The 19,867-nt window shown below is 36.0% G+C and overlaps 1 protein-coding gene and 1 non-coding gene across 5 annotated transcripts in view; both read left to right on the forward strand.

Moving 5' to 3' along the window:
- LCOR (ligand dependent nuclear receptor corepressor) overlaps positions 1 to 19,867 on the forward strand; it is a 144,277-nt gene that overhangs the window by 74,474 nt on the left and 49,936 nt on the right. For all 4 annotated transcript variants that reach the window (XM_043597124.1, XM_043597128.1, XM_043597126.1 and 1 more), the window contains exon 5: positions 19,084 to 19,216. The gene's annotated coding sequence lies outside the window, so the exon portion shown is untranslated. The remainder of the gene's footprint in view (positions 1 to 19,083; positions 19,217 to 19,867) is intronic.
- Positions 16,983 to 17,087, forward strand: LOC122493581. The gene has a single exon (XR_006299940.1). It is a non-coding gene; the product is annotated as a U6 spliceosomal RNA (small nuclear RNA).

The raw sequence follows: 19,867 nt of genomic DNA on the forward strand, positions 1-19,867 counted from the left end.
AACATGTATTTATGTCCAGTGTGTTAGCTTGGGTGTATTCTTGATTCTTGGGTGTTAGCTTATTGATAGGAATGTCATCTTGTCTCAGGGTACCACAAATCAGTAAGTATTCATAGTACCTATTGTATAAAAGGACCTGTGGAAGAAAAATATATTAATATATTATACATCTATTAGGGGTGAGAAAGAAAAACAAATATGAAAAGCTTAAAGGTTATTTATGAGAATTCAATAGATGCACAGCAGACTTAATTGGATACCACAAGTCAGTACATGATTAATTAATTACTCCATTAACTGTACAAATCTAGATTGTGAGACTTAACCTTGTACTTCCAGAGTCCTTTTATATAGATTATTTTCAAAGATTAAGGAAAACCACTTGACTCCGTGAAATCAGTGCTCAATCCAGGATCCCATTAAATATCGAAGTGGTTTTTTTTGAACTCCCAATCTGTGGATTTTTCCCTTGAACAAACAGGCCTCAGTAAACTATTAATTGGTGGTTAACCACTTGTGTTAAATTTTATGTGGTCAGAGTTAACAGATTTATCATTTGGTTTATTAAATGTCTAGATCTGTGGTAGGCCAGAGAGTCTCCCAAAGAAGTAAAAGACTGATCCCTCCTTATGGGCTGGCTGTTGGTGACATCATGGGTGGCTAAAGCAATTAAAGGAGATTTAAATTAGGGAGAGTTAAATCATCCATCGGACATGCCCAGAACCAAAGCTCTGATGTAGGTAGGAAACATTAAGAGTAAAACCCCCTCCTTCATTCTCCTGTATAATATTCAAAAAGATAGCGGATAGTACAAGAAAATGTAAGTACTGTAGTACTTGAGAGATGAAGTAGATGCACTGGAGTTGCTTAATCAAGGAGATAGAACTCATCCTGAACCTTACAGAGCTCTGTGTTTTAGAATGATTGGTTTGGTAGTCATTTTTAGGTTGTAATACAGAGGAATTTATAGTGAGAACATTATAGAAGGCTCTTCTAATCCAGAAAATTAGCCTGAATTAGGATTGTAGGTATAAAGATGAATAAGGAAGGGATGTATGTAAGGAATCTAGAATAAAGTGTTAAAACTTAGTGATTATGTGAGTATATAAATAAAGGAGAGGGAAATATTACTGCTGTTAGGTTTTCCAAGCCAGGATGACTTAGCTGGTGGATTAACAGAAGTTGAGAATTGAGAAGAGGAAAGGTGTGGTGATCAGTTTTTACGGTGAGGATAATGAGGTTATTAGCTGAAAGCAGTTTGTGGTGAAAGTGAGCATTTAATTGGAAGTGTCTAATAGAGCTGTGGAAATGGAGTTGAAATAAGACATCTGAGCTGAATACTATTGATAGGATTTCTGAATGTATATGGTGATTGGAATACGTGTAGGTGAATCTTTGGTGAGGGGTAAAACATTTCTTCTTCCCCTATTCTGTATTAGATTTCTGTCCGTTTTGCAGTTGTTTGCGTTTAGCTGCAGATGGTGCCTTTCATAGTGCTTTTTTTTTGGTATTTATTCTGCTAAAATGTACATTAATATAACATTTAATGTCTTAACCACTTTTAAGTATATAGTTCAGTAGTGTTAAGTATATTCACAGTATTTTGCAACCAATCCCCAGAACACTTTTTATCTTACATAATTGCAACTATATCCATTAAGTAACTCCCCATTTCCCTTCCCCAGCCCCTGGCAATCACTATTCTACTTTTTGTCCTATGAGTTTGACTATTGTGGGTACCTTGTATAAGTGGAATCATGCAGTATTTGTCATTCTGTGACTGGCTTATTTATTTTACCTAGTATAACATCTCAAGGCTTTGCTATGTTGAAGCATATATCATAAAGGTAGAATAATATTCCGTTGTATGTATGTACCACATTATGTTTATCTAACCATCCAACAATAGACATTTGGGTTTGTTCACCAACAATAGATGTTTGGGTTGCTTCCACCTTTTGTAAATAACGCCACTGTGAACATTGGCGTACAAATACTTCTTCAAGACCATGCTTTCAATTATTTTGGGTGTATACCCAGAAATGGAATTGCTGGATCATGTGGTAGTTCTATTTTTAATTTTTGAGGGACCACCAAACTCTTTTCACATTGGCTGCACCATCTTACATTCTTAACCAACAGTGCATAAAAATTCTAATTTATCCACCATTCTAGCCAACATTTGTTATTTTCTGTTTGTTTTTTTGTTTTTATAGTAGCCATTCTGATGGGTGTGAAGTGGTATCTCATTGTAGTTTTGATTTGTATTCCCTTATGATTAGTGATTGTTCATGTGTTTGTTGGCCATTTGTACATGCTCTTTGGAGAAATGTCTATCAAGTCTTTTTGCCCATTTTTAAATCGAATTGGTTTTTGTTGTTGAGTTGTAGGAGTTCTTTCTAAATATTAAGCCCTTATCAGATAATGATTTGCAAGTATTTTCTCCCAGTTTGTAGGTTATCTTTTTACTCTCTTGACTGTGTCCTTTTATGCATAGAAGATTTTTTTTTTTTAATTTAAAGTTTATTTTGAGAGAGTGTAAGCAGGGGATGGACAGAAGAAAGGGAGAAAGAATCCCAAGCAGGCTCCACACTAACAGTGCGTAGCTCGATGGCAGGGCTCGAAGTCATGGAACTGTGAGTTCATGACCTGAGCCAAGATCAAGAGTCAGACGTTTAACCAACTGAACCACCCAGACGTCCCAATGCATGGAAGCTTTTAAAATTTTGATGTCCAGTTTATCTATTTTTACCTTTGTTACCTGTTCTTTGGGTGTCATATTTAAAAAAATCATTACCAAATCTGGTGTTATGAAACTTATCCTGCTATAAGGATTTATTCTAAGGGTTTTATAGTTTTAAATCTTTGATCCATTTTGAGTTGATTTTTGTGTGTGGTATAAGGTATGGATCCAGCTTCATGCTTTTTTGCATGTGGATATTCATTTTACCCAATACCATTTGTTGAATAGAGTGTCTCTTCTCCCAGTAAGTGGTTTTGACACTCTTGTCAAAAATCATTTGATCACAGGGGGGCATCTGGGTGGCTCTGTCACTTTAAGCATCTGACTCTTGATTTTGGCTCAGGTCATGATCTCCTGGTTTGTGGGATTGAGCCCCACATTGGGCTCTGAGCTGACAGAGGGGGGCCTGCTTGGAATTCTCTCTCTCTGTCCCTCCCCTGCTTGTGCTGTATCTCTCTCAAAATAAACTTAAAATAATCATTTGATCGTATATGTGAGGGTTTATTTCTGAGCTCTCCCTCCTGTTCCATTCTATGTGCCTGTCTTTATGCCAGTACCTATTGCTTTGATTACTGTAGCTTCATAGTATGTTTTGAAATTAGGAAGTGTGATACCTCCAACTTTCTTCTTTTTCAAGATTGTTTTGGCTATTTGGGGTCCTTTGAGTTGCCATATGAATTTTAGGATGGATTTTTGTATTTCTGCAAAAAATGCCATTGGGATTTTGATAAGGGTTATGTTTTAAATCTGTAGATAGTTTGGGTAGTATTGACATCTTAACAATTAAGTCTGCCTTTTTTTTTCTTTCAAAAAATTTTGTCAGTTCCTTATTTCTAAAGTTAAAATTAATAGCTGTATATTTTACTTTTATATTATTTCAAAAACACCAGCTACTGTGGTTGAAATAAAGGTACTGTGAATAATTAAAAGGAGGTTTTAGCCACAGATGCTCTTTTCAGGAAATTTATAGTCTAGTGGAGGAGGTAAGAAACACACACACACACACACACACACACACACCCCACATAATTATAATACAGGTTATAAAACTAGTACTGTCAGAGTAGTATAGATAAAGTGCTATAAAAGTTTAGAAAAAGGCAGGATTACCCTTAGCTAGGCTTTTACAATACCACTGCCTCAAATATGCAGTTGGATATCCCTTCTATTTATAATGGTCTTGGGCATCTGGAGACATCCACAGTCATTATGGAGAACAGATCGAAATTCAGGAAGTTTTCGGATTGAGATTGGGTTGTGGATAAGAATGGGGATAGTATAAACTTAATTTCTAGCCAGTGGAAGCATATAGGAAACCCATGCTCTTGACTGTGGAGGTGACTTGCATTTGTCTTGTAGTATTTTTAATAACTGTACATGTATAAGGGAGAAAAAGCTGTAACTGCAAATGCTGATAGTAGATGCCGGTGAATTAAGCAGAGCAGTAATAGTCATTTGCCACTTACATTTTAGGCTTAATTTGCATGAAAAGTAGTAACAGATGTACTGATAAGAGTCACTCATGGTAGTTTTGTTGTATATTTTGAATACCATATTTAACTCCTGGTGTGTATTCAAACTTTGAACTTTGTTTTTTTCTATTCTTTTTTTTAAAAAAATTTTTTTTTCAACATTTTTTATTTATTTTTGGGACAGAGAGAGACAGAGCATGAACGGGGGAGGGGCAGAGAGAGAGGGAGACACAGAATCGGAAACAGGCTCCAGGCTCCGAGCCATCAGCCCAGAGCCTGACGCGGGGCTCGAACTCACGGACCGCGAGATCGTGACCTGGCTGATGTCGGACGCTTAACCGACTGCGCCACCCAGGCGCCCCTGTTTTTTTCTATTCTTTAGCTTGATGGTTTGCTTAACAAAGTTGACATATGGTAAAAATTGCATTAAGCACAATTTTTATTTTGTTAATGTAAAAAGCAATAATTTACATGAAGTAAGGTTTCTTTTTAGATAACTGACCTTAAAGAGTATGAGCATTTAAAGTGGTGGAGCCATTTTCCTTAAGACTTGCTGGCATTTAAAATAATAAGATGTAGGAGAGTGGCATTTAAATCAATGAGTTGCATCTTGTCAGCTCTTTTTAGTTCATTGCTTGAAATGTCACTAAGCCATGGGTAGCAGACATGGATGTAGATACAGGCCCATGATCTACCGGGGTAGGCTTGCTAACATAATTATTACAAAACTTGCATGCATGCACATGCTTCTAATTCCTAGGTTTTCTATACCATATTGTATGAATTTTTTAAAAATCACTTAAATTTGGAGAACACATGTACGTACAGATGAGGAATGGTCTTGAATTTAGATAGGGATGGCCCTAAAATGTTACCCCCTCAGTTTTGTATCACACTCCTGAAGTCTAAGCCATCTTAACCTTTCCCAAGTGAAATTTGTCATTATTTCTTCCATTTCCTTTCCTGAAGTGTTCTCTCTCATAAAATCAGCAACTTATATAAGTGTCCTTCCCCATTCTTACCCTCCCAAACACCAAAACTCCTAAGGTGACAAATAGTAGAGTTACAAAAGAAACTTTAAGGAATCTTAATCTTTGTCTTTTGTTTAAAGTTTAATTTTATTAACTATTGCCCTAAGAACGAACTTCCAAGCTGACATGCTTTTGTTGCTTTATTTATTCAATAACATCCTTGCTATTTCAGGGACCAGTGGAACTACTTTTGTTACAGTTCTTGGAGAAATTTAATAATTCTATCAGGGGTCAGCAAACTGTGCCCTATCTCCAGATCCACCCACAGCCTGTTTCTGTAAAGCCTACAGGCTGAAGAGTTGGTTTTTGGGGGGGTGGGGGGTGGGAACAGGGAAAGGGGGAGAGGGGGAGATGCAGCAAAGACTATATATATCCTTTAGAGCCAAAAGTATTTACTCTCTGGCCCTTGGTAGAAAATGTCTTACTCTCTTTTGAGTATCTTCATCAGTTTCTTGAGTTACTAAGAGAAGCCTGAAAGTTGTTAATTGCCCTATCTTGTTATTCTGTTTGCTTTTCTTCTGTGTATCAGAACAACTCATAACACAGGCACATACAGCTTAATGGCAAGACAGGTGGGGTTGTGAAGGAGAGGATGAGAGAGAGAGACAAGGGAGATCTGGCATATTTGTGGGAGAAAAGTATGGCTTAACATTTGTCCACCCTGCCTTTTTACTTTGAAATAGTTTCACATTTATAGAAAGGTTGTAAGTGGTATAAAAACTTTTATATACCCTTCACCTAGATAACCAGTTGTTAACATTTTGCCACATTTGCCTTACTATTCTCATTCATTCTGTCTGAGATATTACCTATAACATACACAGATTTTCCTGAACCATATCAGAATGAGTTATAGACATCATACCCCTCATATATCTCTATTCCTAAATATTTCCTTGTGTATTTCCCTATTTCCTAAGAATTAGGGTGTTCAGTTACTATACTACACAGTACAGTTACCAAAAATCAGGAAAGTTAACTTCAATGGGATATTTAACCTGTGAATCTCATTTAGATTTTACCAGTTGTCCCAGTGACCCCCCCCCAACCCCCTCCTTTAGTTCAAAATTTAGGATCACTCATCAAATTTTATTTTCTACTCTTTAGTCTCCTTTAATCTTGAATGGTTCCTCAAACTTTTATTTATTTTTAATGACACTGACATTTTGGAAGAATACAGGTCATTTGTTTAGTAGAATGTTTTTCAGTTTAGGTTTTCTAATGTTTCTTCATGATTAAATTCAGGCCATGATCTTTTAGCAGGAATATTAAATAAGTCGTGTTCTATCCTTACAGTAGAATGATCACATTGTGAAGCACATGATGTTAGTTTAGTGGTGATTTTTATTTTGATCCCTTGACAAGGTTGATGTTCACTAGGTTTTTCCACTGAAATGGTATGTACTTCTTTCCCTCTTGTAATTAATAATTTTTTTTAATCTTTTTTTTTTTTAACATTTATTTATTTTTGAGACAGAGAGAGACAGAGCATGAACCGGGGGAGGGGCAGAGAGAGAGGGAGACACAGAATCAGAAGCAGGCTCCAGGCTCTGAGCCATCAGCCCAGAGCTCAACATGGGGCTCGAACACACGGACCGCGAGATTGTGACCTGAGCTGAAGTTGGACGCTTAACCGACTGAGCCACCCAGGCGCCCCATTGTAACTAATAATTTTTGAAGAGATACTTTTGAGACTACATAGATACCTCTTTTTTACTAAACCTTCATCCACTTTAATTTTGGTGTTGATGGTAATTTCTTGCTGGAATCATTTTTCTGATGGCTTGAAATGGTGATTTTTCTAATTATTATTCCTCTGTATTTTTTCATTTGGCTTTATACTGTGAAGAAGAGTTTTCCTATTCCCTCTGTCATTTTGAAATCAAGATTCTTACTCTGTTCAAATATGTTATCCAGTATCCCAGATTCGGTTAATGGGAGCCCTTTCAAACCACCTAGTATTTCCTTTTGACATGTCCCCATCATTTTTGAGCACTTTAATACTTTCTGATACAACAAGATATTCTGGGTTCATCATGTCTTTTCCCTGCTGCAATACTGAATTCCATTTTTCTAAGGGGATCTGATTCCTTGGATGATACACGTATCCCCCTTTTTGGCCAGTCTGCATACAACTTGATTAACAAAGACCAGCTTTTGCACAATGATCAACCTCCTTATCTTGATTTGGATCTAAAGATAGAACAAAAATAGTGAAATGCCAACAATTCATGGTGACTATTTAGTTGTATCTATTCAAAATACAATGCAGAACGTAGAGAGCAAGTGAAAGATACTAAAAGTATGCTTGCTTGAGAGAAGAACATTCATATGAGGTTTTGAAAATAAGTGTCATGTTTCTTTGTGACTCGGAAAATGTAAGTAAGAATCATTGTTTGATTTCCAAATGGTTAGTTCAACAAGAGCCAAAATTCAGTGATCCGTTCAGTATCTAGTATCTTAAATACCCTGAACCTATGTTTTAATGATTTTTTAATGAGGCAATATTTGTATATAATTTACCATTTAAGAGTTTAGATTAGTAGATTTTGGTAAATGTATACAGTTGTGTAACTACCAGCATAGTCAAGGTTCAGGACAGTTCTCACCCTAAATTGCTTTCTCATGTCCCTTTGTAGTCAGTCCATTTCTTGGACACCCAATTAAGGCAATCACTATTAGTTTTACCTTTTCTAGAGTTTTATATAATAGGGTGAAATACTGTGTAGTCTTTCATATTTGACTTCTTCCATTTAACATAATTTTTTGGTATTCTTATTTTTGTATATACTCTTGGTCCTTTTTATTGCTGAGTAGGTCCCCATATCAGTTCACTTTCTTTTGGACTTTTAAATTGTTTCCAGGTGTTGGCTAATATATTAGACTTACATATAAGTCTTTGGGCATATATTTTCTTTTTTTAAAGATTAGTTTATTTTTTTAAATGTTTGTTTATTTTTTGAGAGAGAGACAGAGCATGAGTGGGGGGAAGGAACCACAGATTCCAAAGCAGTCTCCAGGCTCTGAAATGTCAGGTCAACACAAAGCCTGACACAGGACTTGAACTCACGAACTGTGAGATCAGTGACCTGAGCTGAAGTCGGACTCTTAACCTACTGAGCCACCCAGTTGCCCCATTGGGCATATATTTTCATCTCTCTGGAATAAATACCTAGAATTGAAATTACTGGGTGGTAGTATCATTGTATATTTAACCTTATACTATTATATGGTTCACCAAATTGACTTAACCATTTTCTGATTCCATCAGCAACGTATAGGAATTCCATTGTTTCCCATTTTGCCAACATTTGATATTGTCAGTCTTTTTTAACTTTAAACATTCTGGTGGGTCTATAGTGGTATCTCACTGTGATTTTATTGTTCATTTCCTTGTTGATTAGTGATGTTGAACATCTTTATACATCTTATGTGAAATATTTGTTTGAATCTTTTCTCCATTTTTAAAACTTACTAAGTGGTAATAGTTCTTTATACATTCTGTATAAAACCTTTTGCCAGTTTTTTCTTTTAAAATTCATGTATTTTATGTTCTGTTCAAGAAATCCTTGCTCAATCCAGTGTCAGACACACACAAAACTCTCATGTTTTCTTTTAGAAGCTTGCTAGTGTTGACTCTTGTGTTTTGGTACCTGATCTGTTCCTAGTTAATTTTTCTACATGGTGTTATTGAAGTGTTGAGGTTTACTATATTGCATAAGGTAATCCAGTTGTTCTAACACCATTTGTTGAGAAGACCTTCTTAACCCCTATTGAATTCTTAGGCATCTTTGTTGCATCAGTTGACAGTATGCCTGTGGGTATATTTCTGGACTCTTATTTGCCATTGAACTATATGTCTGTCTTTACACCCATGCCACAGTGTCTTGATCAGTGTATCTTTATATCTGAAAATCAAGTAGTACTAGTTCTCCAACTTGGTTTTTCTTTTTCAAACTTGTTCTGCTAAACCTGGTCCTTGGCCTTTCTGTATAAATTTTAAAAGCAATGCATTGATTTTTCAAAAAGCCTGTAGGCATTTTGATTAGGATTGCACTGAATCTGTAGATCAGTTAGCATATTAGCTACATATTAGCAACACTGAGTCTTTCAGTTTATGATCATGGTTTATATCCTCTTTACATCTTAAATTTCCCTCAGAAGTGTTTTGTAGTATCATTTCTCTTAAGTCTATGGAATTTCCTTAAACATTTCTAGTAGTACAGAGAAATAGCAACCCTTAAGTTGTAGGAAAAAGTATGAACTTCTTATTTGAAAACGTCTTTTGGATGTTTTATTGCCATTCCCAAAAAGGTAGCAAAGGATGATAAAATGAGTGTATTGTATGGATTATGAAGGTAGAGGTAACCAAACTTAATAAAGAACTTGAGGTCTTTTTCTATTAAAGATCCCAACATACTCAGTATTAAGTCTCCTTTCCTGCTTTGGGTGATGGATCATCAGACCACACAGTGTTGGTGGCTTCTGCAGTTTTGTTTTCCTTTACCTCTCCTTATCACCTTCACAGTCCCCTTAAAAGAAATTACCTTAAAAGGATATTGGGAAATTGACACAAAGTTGTGAAGCTGCCAGAGAACCTAGCAATTGAAGATACACAACCTACACTTTCCCCAAACACTGTGTACAGAATTAACTTTTACACACACACACACACACACACACACACACACACTTTTCTGCTTTTATGCCATCACTAGCAGTTAGAAAATTAAGGAAACCTCCTTCTCATATGGACAGTAAAAATGTAAAATAATAAATATTGTGGGAACTACATGAGTAAACAACAGAATTTTAATTGAGCTCCATTATAGCTCACTTGGGTAAATGTAAAGCAGCTCCTAAAAGAAAAGACTGAATATTTTTAAGGGTGTTACTACTTCCTGAAATACTTTCTAAGTATATTGCTATTCAGATCTAAACCACCTTGTCAAAACAAAACAAAAACCACCTTGTCTTCTTTGGGGAGCTGGTATTGGTGGTGAGAAGAATTGACTAAGCTATTTTAAATATAATCTGAAAAAATAAAGCTAAAATGGCCAGGACATTTTAGAAAACATAACAAGTAGGGATTTGCCTTCCCAAATACTAAGATTTATTATAAATACATAATAAGTTTTAAAGTATGATACTGATCTTTTCAGTTCTTAAGAAGAGAACTTTTTTTAAATGTTTATTTATTTTGAGAGTGGGGGGAGCAGAGGGAAAGAGAGAATCTCAAGAAGGCTCCATGCTCAGCATAGAGCCCCACATGGGGCTTGATATCATGACCCAGGAGTCGTGACCTGAGCTGAGATCAAGAGTCAGATGCTCAACTGACTGAGCCACCCAGGCGCCCCAAGAAGAGAGCTTTTTAAAAAAATGTTTATTTTTGAGAGAATATTTCAACCTGGCTCCACAGTGGGGCTCAGTCTCATGAATTGTAAGATCATGACCTGAACAGAAATCAAGAGTCCATCACTTAACAGACTGAGCCACCCAGGCGTCCCTTGAAGAGAACTTTTAAAAAACATGACTGCTTCCTACCTGAGAGCTACAGAATCAAAAGCTTTGGCAGTATGTTCTAGATATATATGCTTTTAAGAAGCTTACAGTAGAAAAAATAAAAAAGAAGAAACTCACAGTAGATTTGATATGACAGAATCACCTGTGGCTATGAACAAATCCATGTAGGAGGACCAATTCTTGAATTCTGAAGGAAGCAAGTTCTGAGGAGATGCAGACTCCAGTGCGTATCTCCAACTTTATTCCTCTTCTGTTTTGGGCCAACAACTTGTTCTTTAATGAATAGGGGTAATAACTGTAAGGAAGAACAGTGGCTTTTTATTTACAGGAGAGTATGTCATATCATTTTTTTTGGGGGGGGGCATACCATACATAATGACTTCTTTTAAATTTCAGATGTGGGGGAGGGGGTCGGGGGTGGGGTGATATGAATTTGTTGTTTCTGGATCTCCTGTTAGGTTAATTTTATTAGCTCTGTACCATTTGAATGTTTTTATTCTTGTTGGTTCATTTAGTTTTGGCATATAGTATGTACAGTAAGGGAGGATGGCCTGTATTTTGTTTATACATCATTGCTGTAAATTTTTAACTTGGTGACCAGATGCACTTGATAAAAGCATATGATTTGGTATTATATTTTTCATCTCTGTTTATTATTCTGGATAAAAACAAGCAAAATAACCATTTAACTGGTGAAATTATTTTAAAGCAATCATTTAAGCTGGAAATAATGATCTTAAGGGCATATAGCAAATGGAGAATGATTTGTTCAAACAAAGGTACTAAATCTCAGTAAGAACAGGACTCTGGCATTTGACCCATGACCCACTCCCACCCTCTCCCTGCGCTCAGCTTGAAGGAAGCTCTAACTCTTGTCTGAGCAGGGGAAACAGACTGCGGGCATCACTCATACCTTCTAGCTTCTGGTGGTGGATGCTGTCTTCCAGGCAGCTGAGGTCAAAAAGCCTTCCTTCTCTCAGCCTTTTCTCAGAGTGGAAGTGTGCTCCAGTCTCAGCAGATTGAGCACACTGAGGTTTAGGTCAGGTCTCATTCATAAGGCAGAAGTTCTGTGCCAGGAGAGGCAAGTGATCCACCACCCCCTGTCATAAAGCACAGATGTCACTCTGAGAGAAGTGGGTTATTGTCCTAACCTCCAGTTCCTGTGCAGCGGCACAGTGGTTCTTCCGAAGGGAAAGGCAGGCCTTGAGAACGGAGAATTCTGTAGCTCTCTCAGGGGGACTGACTTTTGGAACCGAGCTTACAAAAAGTTGTTGAAAATGATGGAGATCTTTGTGGTGAACAGTTAAGAGGAGGCTGGTAGCTCCATGATACTAGTAGCAACAAGTGAAATGGCAGACCAGTCAGAAGCTTTACGGAGAGAACCAGATAAAAAGAACAGCCCTCCTGGGGTTCGAGTTAGCCTCAAAGACTGGCAAGGCAACACCCTGCCCTTACAAAGAGGCCCCACTTTCATTGGATCAGACACTGGTGCAATTTATGCCCCAGGATGTGGCAACAACACACCAATGAAACAAACTAGTTGAGGCTAACGCCTGGGTGTGTGATACTGCTACAGGCTGATCAGCGAGCACTGTGTAAAGGGAAGGCCTGAGAAAGAAACTGCCAGAGAGTCTGACTAAACCCACAGTCATTCCCAGTAGACAGGGAGACTGCATGCTCAAGACCGCATCCCCTGAGAAGAGTGATAACAGAGGCTGCACACTGGGGGGAAATAGACTTCAATGAACCTAGAGATCAAGAGGGACATTTTTTATGATAAAAGGGTCAATGTATTAGGAAGATCTATAACAACATATGTTGTTACATATGTAACAACAGAACTCCAAAACACATGAAGCAAAATGTGACAGAAGTGAAGGGAGAAATAGTTCAAAAACAAGAGTTGACTACATTAATACTCCACTTTCAATAATGGATAGAACATCTAGACAGAAGATCAACAGAGAGGAGAGATTTGAACAACACTCTGAAGCAACTAGACCTAACAGATGTGTATAAGGAACACTCCACCCAAAAAGAACAAAATAGTGGTTTTTTCCAAGTATACGTGGAACATTTTCCAGGAAAGACTTTCTGCTAGGCCATAAAAAAATCAAAGGATTCCAATCATACACAATATGTTTTCCCACTACAAAGGAATGATATTAGTAGAAATTAGTTACAGAGGATATATGAGGAACTCACACATATGTGGAAATTAAATAATGCATTTCTAAATAATCAGAAGAAGGAATCACAAGGGAAATTAGCAAATAGTTTGAGATGAATGAAAGCCAAAGCATACCAGAACTTATGAGACATAGCCAACAGCACTTAGATGGCAATTTAAAGCTGCAGCTGCCTGTATTTTAAAAGATCTTAGTTCAGTGCCCTGTCTTCCTTAAAAGACCAGGAGAAGAAGAGCATACTAAACCTAAAGCAGGCAGAAGGAAATAATGATTAGAGCAGAAATAAATGAAATAGTATAGAAAAATAGAGAAATTAACAAAATCAAAGGTTCGTTCTTTGAAAAGATACAACAAAATTGATAAATGTTGTATCTAGGACTGCTCAAGAGAAAAAGACTCAAATTACTAAATCACAAATCAGATAGGGGAAATTACTAGTGACCTTATGGAGATAAAAAGGATTTAAGGGAAATACTGTGAATCATATATAAATCAGCAGACTAGATAGTTTGAATGAAACAAGCAAATGCCTAGAATAAGACACAAACTACTGAAACTGACATAAGGAGAAATAGAAAATCTGAACAGACCCGTGTAGCAGGTTGAATTATGTGCCCCCCACTCAAAAAAAAAAAAAAAAAAAAGATGAAGTTCTAATCCCTGGTACTTATAAATGTGACATTATTTGGGAAATATGGTCTTTGCGGATTAATAAGTTAAGATGAGGTTATACTGGATTAGAGTAGGTCTTCAATGCAGCACCTGGTGTCTTTATAAGGGAGATTTGGAGACCAAGACACGCACACGGAAGGCCACGTAAAGTTAGAAGAAGAAATTGGAGTTAATGCTGTCACAAGTCAAGAAATGTTGGATTGCTGGAAATCACCAGAAGCTAGGAAAAAGCAGGGAAGGATTCGCTCATAGAGGCCTTCAGAAGGAGCATGGCTTTGTTGACACCTTGATTGCAGACTCAGTTTGTGGTAATACGTTACAACAGCCCTGGGAAACTAATGCAACCTAGAACAAGTGAAGAGATTGAATTGGTAATTTTAAAATTTCCATCAAAGAAAAGCCTGTGGCCAGACACCTTCATTGGTGATTTCTGCCAGATATTTTTAAAAGAACTAATACCAGTTCTACACAAATTTATCTAAAGTATAGAAGACGACTTCCTCGCTTTGTGAGACTAGTATTTGAATACCAAAACCAGACAGATCACAAGAAAACTGTAGAGCAGAATCACTTAGGAATACCAATAACAACAGTAAAATTCTCCACAAAATATTAGCAAACCAAATCAAGGAACATATGAAAACTGTTATACTCTCTTACCAGGTGAGATTTTTCTCAGGAATGCAAGGTTGGTTTACACCACAAAATCAATTAATGTAATATAGTGCATTAATGGGAATCAGTGATAAAAACCACGTGATCATCACAATGGATGTCCCTGCAAAAAGTGACCAAATCCAACACCTTTTTGTGATAAAAACACCCAAGAAACTAGGACAAGAAGAGAAATTCCTCAGCCTGATCTACAAAAATACACAGCTGTGGTAAAAACTGGACATTTCCCCCCTAAAATTAGGGACAAGACAGAGTTGTCCATTCTCAATACTTCTATGCACTGTTCTACCAGAAGCCCTAGCCTTGGCAATTAGGCAATAAAAGCAGGGGTGCCTGGCTGGCCCAGTTGGTTAAGCATCCAACTCTTAGTGTCACCTCAGGTCATGATCCCAGGGTCATGGGATTGAACTTCATGTTGGCCTCTGCCCTGAGCATGAAGCCTGCTTAAGATATTCTCTCTTTCTCTCTCTCTCTCTTTTTCTCTCTGTCTCTCTCTCTCTCTGTCTTCCTCTCCATCCCCCACTCTCCCCCTCTCCCTCCCTCTGTCCCTCTCCCCTGCTTGTATGCGCGCACGCTCTCTCTCTCTAACAAAAGAAAAGAAACCAGAGTTACCCAGATTGCAAAAGAAGTAGTAAAAGTATTTGTAGATGACATGATGTTGTATATGGAAAATTTTAAGGAATCAACAGAACACAATATATTAGAGTTAATAAGTTCAACAAGGTTGTAGAATACAACATTTTTTAAAAAATTGATTGTATTTCTATACAATAGCAATGAATAGTCTGAATGTGAAAATTAAGAAAACAGTTCCATTTACTATAGCATCAAAAGGAATAGAATACTTAGGAATAAAGTTAACACAAGTTTAAGACTTGTACACTGTAAATTAAAATTGTTGAAATAAATTAAAGAAGATCGAAATAAATAGAAAGGTATGATCTCATGTTTGTGGATTGGAACACTTAATATTATGAAGATGGCATTACTCCCCCAAATAACCTGCAGATTCACTGCATAACCTACCAAGATTTCTGGTGACTTCTTTGCAGAGATTGGCAAACTGATCTTAAAATTCATGTAAAAATTTACAGGATGCCTGAGTAGCCAAAACAATCTTAGAAGAGAGGATTTACACTTCCTAATAGCAGAACTTACTACAAAACTACCATGATCAACATAGTGTGTTTCTGGCCTACAGATGGATATGTAGATCAGCGGAACAGAGTTGAGCATCCAGAAGTAAAATTTATGGCCAGTGATTTTTGACAAAGGAAGTTGGACCCCTTCCTTTTACCATACACAAAAGTTTATTTGAAACGGGTCATATACCTAAAAGTAAGTTCTAAAACTATAAAACATTTAGAAGAAAACATAAGAGTAAATCTTAATGATCTTGGGCTAGCCACTAGTTTTTTAGATATAATACCAAAGCACAAATGTCAAAAAATAAATTGGAATTCATTAAAATTAAGAACTTTGTACTGTTAACAGTAGTAGGTAGCATCAGTGAAGTGATGATAAAGCTCATTGATGGGAGAAAATATTTGCAAATCTTAAATCTGATAATGGAATTGTATCCAGAATATATCAGGAATTCTTACAACTCAAACAGTAAAAAAAGTGAGCCCAATTAAAAACTGGGCAAAGCATAAGAATGTACATTTCTCCAAAGAAGGTATTGAAATGGCCAGTTAGATGTTCAACATTATTAATCATTAGGGAAATCTAATCAGAACCATTAGGCACCATTTCTTGTGTACTGGAATGGATGTAATAAAAATGATAGCAAGTGTTCATGAGAATGTGGAGAAGTCAGAACCCTCACTGCTGTTGGGAATATTAAATGGTACACCTGCTTTGGAAGATGGTTTAGTGTACTTTTTCAGAATGGTAAATATAATTAGCATATGATCTACAAATTCCACTCCTAAATACGTATCCAAGAAAAATGAAAATACACAAAAACTTGTACACAAACACTAAAGACTGCATTATTTGTATCATAGCAGCCAAAAAGAAATCCAAATGGTCATTATCAACTGATCAATGGGTAAAATGTGCTACATCAGTACAATGGAATGTTATTTGGCAATAAAAAGGAACGAAGTACCGGTATCTGCTACGATGGGGTGAACCTTGAAAACTTTATTCTAGGAGGAAGAAACCACACACACACACACACACCATGAATATTGCACGATTCCATTTATGTGAAATATCCAGAATAAGCAAGTCTGTAGAGAGAGGCAGAAAATAATACAGTGGTTGCCTAATGTTGGGGCAAGTGGGAGAATGGGAAGTGAGTGACTGTTAATGTCTTGGGGTACAAAAATATTCTGAAGTTTATCATGGTGATGGTCCCACACCTCTGTGACGCTACAAGAAAAACATTGAATTTATACTTTAAATAGGTGAATTGTATGATATGTGTATTATATCTCAATAAAACTGTTTGGAAACAAAACAAATAGGTGTGACTGTAATTTAGATGAACCAACTAAAAGTTATCTGAAGGTCTCAGCGTCCAGGTTGATAAAATTGGTAATTAATTGTTTAATTCAAGAAAAAACACATAACACCTTCCTTACTGAGTGCTGTTAGTTGCTATGAGTTGATTTAGATTAGAAAGTAGCCTGAATGCAACATTTGAGCATGGTTTAAGTATAGATATTCTGTGCTTGCTTTGGCAGCACATATGCTAAAATTGTAACCATACAGGAAAAATTAGCATGGCCCCTACGCAAGGATGATACAGATTCGTGAAGTGTTCCTTATTTTTGTGGTGAGCTCCAAGTGTTGTATGTAAGTGTTGAATCACTAAATTCTACACCTGAAATTAATATTACACTGTATGTTAACTAGCAGGAATTTAAATAAAAACTTGGAAAGACATGGAAAGGATACACGTATTTGTAAATGTATGTGTAGAATCAATGGGGATAGCTGTATGCTTAACGCATTGAAACTACACTGTGTACAATGCGTCCTTCAACTAACATCTTCTCTCATTGAGATACGCATTTTTAAACACGAAAAATAAAGATATCCTGCTGAAAGTCTGACTAAACTTACTGAATATAGGACTGAGGGGTTAAGTACAGTTTATACCATATAATGTCTGAGTTTAAAAATCACTAAACAATGAAATGCCATTAAAACACAGTTGAGGATTTTATTGGTCTCTAATTAGTACCTGTTCCTGATCCTTTCAGATGTTAAATCTGTATCAAAATTACATTATTTTGTGATTCATTTTTAAAAATTAATTTCTTTAGGCCACGAAAGAGAATGTTGGCAAATACAACTATAATAAAGTTGGCAAGTACAACTATAATAAACTTAGTTGGTTAAGTGTCCAACTCTTGATTTCAGCTCACGTCTTGATCTCAGGGTCGTGAGTTAGAGCCTTGTGTTGGTTGGGCTCCATGCTGGGCCGGGGAAGCCTACTGAATGAATGAATGAATGAATGAATGAATGAAAATGTTTTTATAATGACTTTATAACAATATTTTCTTTATGTGGCAGACTTAACGTGTCTCATGGATATTTTATGGGATGATTGTTTTCGTTTGATTATGCAAGAGAGTTCTTCATATTAAACTGTAATATATAATTGGTGCTAAATGTGTCTTTGCAAAAGACACATATTTTGGTTGTGCTGTTGACACAGTTTGTACAATGGAGAAATCATAAAAAACTCTGATTGCACATGTCATTGCTTGTATTTGAAATCTTTGAGAAAATTGTGGATTATAATGTGCCTTCAGTGCCCTGTTTGCTTCCTTTTCACTGTGTCAGGGTGTGTCCCCATTTTCTTTTTTAGAGTACTTTTAGGTACTTCTAAGTACTTTTAAGTTTTCCATGACAGAATTATATATGCCTGTGGCGATACATTGTGGTGATTTGAAGTAAATTATATGCATTGGAACTTAAAGAACACTTAAAAGATGTACTTACTTAGTCTCCTGTTCATTAGCTACAAGAGTGGAAGTAAATGCAAAGCATTGTCTACCTAGTCTAGTGCTCCTACAGCCTGAGAGCAGATTCTGGGAGTCTTTGGGATGAGTCTAGTGTGGCAGTTTGAAACTTTGTGATCAGGACTTAACATGTTTATATTGTAAGCATGTTCAAGCATATATAGAAATGTGTACCTTTAGAACATGTGACACAGTATATTTTTAAATTCTATTTTCTAGAGCCAGTTTTAACGTATTAATTTCACAACTCTAAACATTTGAAAGCTACAGTGTATGAATTATATTCTAGGCACAGAATTATGAATTCGGATACATTCTTTTGAGTTTTCCCTTCTAACGGCCCTTTTAAAATTATGTTTGTTTTGTGTCTGGAGAAAACATCTTATACTAGGAGGGCAAACATGATTCTCAAATAGTATTTAGGATTTAAACTATTTTTTTTTGTCTGAGTTGAATGTCTGTGTACTATTGCTGTATGGTGTAATAAGAACAGACATATTTAAATGCTCAAGAAAAATCTTCCGTTAGTAATGTTATTTTAATTAGAGTTTATCTGTCAGTTTTAAACAAAACTTGTAAGATACATAAAAACCACCCAAGTATATTTTTACATTCACTTTGCTTTTATACTTTTGTGGAGATAAATTTTATTCTGATTTAAAGTTTTAAGATATTTTAATTGTATTAAACTGATTTGTCTTATCTGTTACTAACGTTTGTCTTTGATTTTGCATCTGTGCTTTTGATACTGAATGGGGAAAGATTTTTGTGCAAATATTTCACCAAATATTTTTGCAGGGACACTTAGTCGGTCTGGATGAACCAGCTTCGGGAGCTGGGCAAGAAGCTCTGCTTAAACAAGAGCAAGCAAAAATCATTCGATTCGAGAGACAAGCAGAAGAGTTCCTCAATGCAGTCTTTTATAGAAAAGGTTGGTTCTAGTGAAGAATGGCATTTAGCATCTGCTTGTCTTATATTTTCTTAATTTTAATGTCATTTTTAAAAAGTTACTTTTAAAAACATTTTTCTTTGTTGATAACACACTTTATATTCCTTTGGTCAAGTTAAATTTGGAATAGGTTAAGGCAACTCCTCTTCCCTCTTTTTCAGTTTGAAGTGATGGAATCATGTAAGTTTTGTTAAATAGTTCCTGAAAGTGTTAGGAAAGTCTAAAAAATTCTGAGGTCTCAGTACTAATATATTTTGTCAAATTTTCTTACATACATAGTGACAGTTTTAATCGCAGATAACCATAAAACTGTATAAAATTTTAGTAATTCCTTGCTGAAATTTCATTTAGAGAGATGAGAAGTTGTATCTTAAAATTAGATTTACAGGCATTTATTTCCTTGATAGAGCCTTGTTTTGCTGAAACTTCTTTAAATTATTAAAATTAGAGAAAGGAATTCATAATTATGTAATAAAACTTTCCCCCTTATATTTGAGGTGGTATTTAATAGCTCCACCTCTTATATTTTTCAGTTTAACTTTCTCCTTAAAACCTTTGTAGACATGATTTACATTTTGTTTCTCTATTCACAAAGCCTAATTACTATCGGCCAAGACCTTCAGAAAGCTTCCT

The sequence above is a fragment of the Prionailurus bengalensis genome, chromosome D2, assembly GCF_016509475.1.
Source record: "Prionailurus bengalensis isolate Pbe53 chromosome D2, Fcat_Pben_1.1_paternal_pri, whole genome shotgun sequence".
NCBI lineage: Eukaryota > Metazoa > Chordata > Mammalia > Carnivora > Felidae > Prionailurus > Prionailurus bengalensis.